Source organism: Tiliqua scincoides, chromosome 4 (genome assembly GCF_035046505.1).
Source record: "Tiliqua scincoides isolate rTilSci1 chromosome 4, rTilSci1.hap2, whole genome shotgun sequence".
NCBI lineage: Eukaryota > Metazoa > Chordata > Lepidosauria > Squamata > Scincidae > Tiliqua > Tiliqua scincoides.
The window spans coordinates 197,313,274-197,318,878 of NC_089824.1; the positions used below are offsets into that span (position 1 = coordinate 197,313,274).

The 5,605-nt window shown below is 42.9% G+C and overlaps 1 pseudogene; it reads left to right on the forward strand.

Moving 5' to 3' along the window:
- Positions 1-227: 227 nt before the first annotated feature.
- LOC136650792 (5S ribosomal RNA) lies at positions 228-344 on the forward strand (annotated as a pseudogene).
- Positions 345-5,605: the final 5,261 nt, after the last annotated feature.

A 5,605-nucleotide genomic window follows, 5' to 3' on the forward strand; every position in this document is an offset into this window, starting at 1 on the left:
CAATGGAAACCTGCCAGGAAAGCAAGAGGGCCCGGGATCTTAAAGGGAAAGGATTAGCTTTTCAGGCTGAAAACGAGTGGTAGTGCCGGAGAATATACATCAGAGCATATAAGATGTATGCTAAGATTTCACTCAAGCATTTTAAGACACGGTTAAACATAATCACATGAGAAATACCCTGGACATGAATGGCAATATTCACAACTTAACATGAAGTACAATCAGAAGTCATCAACTGTTACCCTGCACATGCCCGATCTCATCTGATCTCAGAAGCTAAGCAGGGTCAGGCCTGGTTAGTACTTGGATGGGAGACCGCTTGGGAATACTGGGTGCTGTAGGCTTATATACCATAGTCTTTCGAGACTGAAGGTTGCCAACCAGTGAATGTTACAACCTTGCAGGATTGGATGTCGGTACTTCTTTTAATATTACATTCCCCCTTCAGGGTTTTAAAAATAAGTGTGGGGAAGCAGCCAAAAATGGTGGAAGATGCATATCTCTGGAAGATCAGGAAGGTCAGATTTACATTTTCAGGGGGAAATGTGTAAATTGGAATGTGCAGAAGTGTGGCAAAGCTCTCCGTGGCCCTTGGCTGACTCATACTGAGATCCCACATGGATGGGAACGAGCTCTCTCATCACTGGGTGTCTTGTTGCAGGGCCAAGTTGACATCCTCACCCTTTCCCTATTTTCAATGCTCTGTATTCACAAATCACAAAAGGGCGTGTGCTTTTTTTCCCCATAGGGTAAAGGCATGACAGAGGGTGGGAGGCACAAAATGCACCCACAGCAGCCACCATGGGCTGGCCACCTCCACTCCCCCCAATCCTTCCCTTCTGCTGGCCATTGGGAAGCCAGGTGCCAGCTGTCAAGTAAAATGTGACTGCCTCCATATCAGAACAGGCAATGGTAGAGAAATAAGGTAAAATAAGGGCCCATTGCACCCCCTTCCCTAATTTCAAGCTGAGTGTTTTCAGTTGAGGACTCTGTGTATCAGCCTGTCAAATATTAAGGGCAATTTCACCACATATCGTTCAGAAATCTGGTAAATATGTGGCTAAATAGTCATAAAAGGGCTTAGACAACTGACTTGCCATGTTGCTGCATGTACACTGGGTAAAAATTACATGTCATTTTTACCACACATTCTACCACGCGTTTGACACTGTTACGCAGTGGTTCTCAAACTTATAGCACTGGGACACACTTTTTAGAATGAAAACCTCTCAGGACCCACTAGAAGTGATATCATGATTAGAAGTGATGTCATCAAGCAGGAAAATTTTTAACAATTTTTAGGCTGTAATCCTACCCACACTTACCCAGGAGTAAGTCCCATATACTACCATTGCTAAAAGTGTATACGTAGTAGCCTGTGAAAAGTATAAATCTTCAACATTCCCCCAAATGCAGTCATATACCATGGTAGCATCAAGTCTAACAGATAAAAACAAAATTTTGAAATGAATGGGGACCCACCTGAAATTGGCTTGTGACCCACCTACTGGGTCCTGACCCATTGTTTGAGAAACTGCTCTAATGGGTACAGAGATGTTTGTTTCTGGTAAGATAGGATTATAGCATTAGAGCCGTGGTGCAGTCACTCTGTGCGGCAGTCACAGAGGCCTCCTCAAAAAAAGGGAACATTTGTTCCCTTACCTCCCTGGCTGCATCGGTGCTGGAAAGTTGAATTGCATTGGGCCCTAAGTCTTACTGAACACAACGGGCTTACTTCTGAGTGAGGTCAATAACACCATTTTCAAAGGCCTCTAGAAAAATCTCCCTTGGTGCATGGCAGTTTTGTACACATGGCCACAGTCCTTCCAAATAGCTCAGCCTAATAAGCCAGTAGAGGTGGCCACATGGGACTTGATAAAAGCTCACCTGAAATTGAAGGTAGACAACCTTGATAACAACAGTTTAAAAGGTACCAAAGAGCGATCACAAATAACTGTAGTGTGTTACTACAGCAGTGCAGGGCAAACCAGCCCCTCTTCTCCTCTTGGGCAGGTGTGATGCCTGAAAACACTCATTTTCCCCCTTCCATCTGAACCAGTAAAATGAGCAAAGTCCATCACAGTGCTAGGAGACTTCCTGTTTGACTGCACAGTTCTGTGGTTTCCAGGAAACCAGTCAAACATGCAAATGGAACTGCAGGCTGAATGTGGCTGAGATGCTTTCCTCCCCGCCAGTTGACTCTGTCCCCCAGAGCATACATCATTCACAGAGCTGTTCAGCAGGGGCAGCGTAGCATGATCTCTCATATATCACCCCGTAGTGTGGTGTCACGATGCTTTAAAGCTGTGGACTGAGTAGTTTGGCTTTGATTGACCTCCGTGTGCATCTGTTCTGCATGCTTTCATGCAGCGTTATGCTTTGTGTGTTTGAAAAATAACAAAGGCAATAAAAAGCATCTGTGCGCCTGGATGAATGGATATATATCTTGTGTCATATCCATTCTTCCTTCCCTTTAAGCACATTACACAGTTTAGTACTCTGTGACATTACAATGACAGTAATTGACTGTCCCTTTTCATTCTGACTAGTTTCTGGGCTTACCAGAGATGGAATAAAACTGGGCTCATTTCTTTCAAAAACATTTTTTACATGTTCACTAACATCCCATTAACATCTCTGTAGTAGAGCAGTACAATATCAATGTTTTATCTTGCCTTGGTGTAGTTTTTGATATACAGTATTGATTAACCCAGCTGTGGTTCAGGACTGTGGTTCCTCAAACTGTGGGTCAGGACCCACTTGGTGGGTCACAATCCAATTTCTGGTGGGTCCCTAAGAGCCTCCAATGAAAATACAGGTGATAGAAAGATCAGATAACTAATAGACTCAAGCCCTGAGGCTTGCCTGAAGCTTTTGAGAAACAGATAACTGCTAACTGCCTTGCAAAGAACTGAGCTCCTGCAGTTTGCAAGCTTGTGTAAAAATATAAAGATAAATGTTTGTGTGTCTTTTTTCTGGTGTGTTTTTTTTCCAAGTTTGTCAATGACAGGTAGTGGGGGCAGGTGCAGGCTGGGTCACATAACTAAGGGCACAATCCTAACCAGGTCTACTCAGAAGTAAGTCCTATTTTGTTCAATGGGGTTTACTCTCAGGAAAGTGTGGTTAGGATTGCAGCCTAAGCCCCTTGAGCCTTGAGGCTATTCATTAGGGCTACCTCATTAAGAGAAATGGATTGAGTTTCTTGCAACTGGGAAAACAAATAAAATATTGCTTGTAAATAAATAAATATTATTTCTTTCTAGATCACCTGTTTTTAAAGACTCACAAAACTAAGTGGATCCCGACAGAGCAGCAATTTTCAACCAGTGTGCCATGGCATATCGGCGTACCACAAATGATCCACAGGGGTGCTGCAGGATTTTAGGGGCATCATTTATTAATTAGGGTCATTGGGGAATGTGAGTCCCCCACCTGCAATGCAGTATGTATTGTCAATTGTCAAAAAAAATGATGTGCCTTGACATTTTAATGTCTTGTTAAGTGTTCCATGACATGAAAAAAATTGAAAATTGCTGCAATCGAGTGTTATTTTAAAAAGCGGTCCTGATGCTAAAAAGTTTGGGAACTTCTGGATTAGCCAGAAACACCACAGTCTCATTCTATGCCTTTATATCTTGCAACGGCAAGTCTTAGGACCAGTAAGCTACACATTAGGGGGAGGTGTGTTGGTGCCAGGAATCTGTGTCTCCCCTACTTCTCTGCATAGATAGAAGGCAGCAAGACAGAGTGGCCTTCCACAGCAGTGACTCTGTTGGCATAAGCTCTGCATATCTGTAAGATTAGCGCATCAGCTTTTAGTGAGTCCATGTTCTGGTGGCATGTAAAATTCTGGCAGTTAATTAGTCCTTGATAGAAGCAAATGTTTTCACTCTTGGTCTCCTAAATGCAGCTCTAGCATGCCACCCGTGTACATGCTGTGCTTGGTATGTAGCCATGTATTTTGCTGTCCGTTGCTTTTCAGTGCCTGACAGATTGTGAGGATTTTCAGGGCATGAAACTCACAAAGCAAAACTGAGCATTTTTCCTACCCCAAGGAGGTACAGAGTCCTGTTTTGGCTAAATTCACTTTTATAAACTCTTCATTTAATAAACACATTTTGATCTATAAGCCATTCTTAACACCCTCTGAACATGAGCTGCTCCTGGGAATAATAATGATCATGAAAACCGGTGTCTCCCATTGAGAACAAGACAGTGCATTGCTTGCCCTGTCCAACTTGAAGGATAGCTACAGAAAGAAAAAAAGAAAATAACAGAGAGAGAGAGAGAGAGAGAGAGAGAGAGAGAGAGAGGAAACTCTCTATGTGGAATTCACTACACACACCTATCGCAACCCATTTAGGGAGCACATGCATGCAAAAACAGGTTTCTGAGTGCAAACCCCGAGATGCTGTATATAGTATACAGTTCCTCTCCCAATTAGGACTTTGTGTGCAGATACTTGTTAGAACATTGAAGTGATTGCACTCATCAGCTGTTCAGAAAGCTGGATTGAGTCCCTCCTGAACAGCTGATCAGTGCAGTTTTGTTTTTCCAATAAGCTTCTCTACATGTGCAATCCCAGATGCTGTATCAACAAACCCCTGGATGCAGCAGGTGGATAGGAGGCACCATATCTTCATTGTGATTTAGGAGCCAGGAGCTCCACCCAAACTCAGTGTTACTTTGTTTCTTTGTTTATTCGTTAAGCTTTCAATATCTTTTTGTATATTGTGAATTAGTTGTTTGGACTTCACATCGAGCATATCTGTGGATTCGGCCTAAGTTACCCATGCTTTGGACCTAACAAACCCGCCTTGCTCAGCCCAGTTTTTAGTCCGGTTTCACTGAAATTGATCAAACACAAGTAGGAACGAGGGGGATATTTAGAGGATATTTCAAGTTGTTCAACCCTAGGAATGTAATTCTACCATATGATTTTAACTTGGTCCTTATGTTGAGATGATAAGGATCAAACCTTATTCTGCAGAAGGGCCAACCAAGCTCTAATAGCATAGATATCTCAGTTGTCTGCCTTGGGTCTCCCTAGGGGGAGAAAGGTGGGATAAAAATATGGTAAATAACACAGGCCTACAAAATTGAGGGTCAGAAAACTTTTTCCCAAACTTTATGGTGGTTTGATATGAATTTGGGATGCCGATTCCAAAAAATGGCATCTGCTTTGACCTATCACATCTAGTTTTGGAGATATAGTATAGCCTCATTCGTGAATGGTTCAAGCAGCTTCCTCATGATTTTTGGAATCAGCACCCCAAATGTACCCAGGAATTGGTGTAATGTTTAAGGAAGCAAAATGTATGTTGGCCTGTGTAATTAAATAAATTGGTGAAATCACACCTAAGACTAAAATCCTATACAGGAGGGCCCTCGTTATCCGCAGGTGCTAGAATGTTCCATTCTAGGAACATCCATGGATACCGAAATCCATGGCTATTTAAACCTGCGGATTTTGGGGGCCCTTTAAACCTACAAATGCAACCAGAACACTGCTCCAGTTGTGTCTGGGGACTTTCTGAAGCCCTCAGAGGTCGCGTCTGCACACCTGCAGTCTCTGTGAGCTTCAGAATGAAGCCCAGAGTTGTTT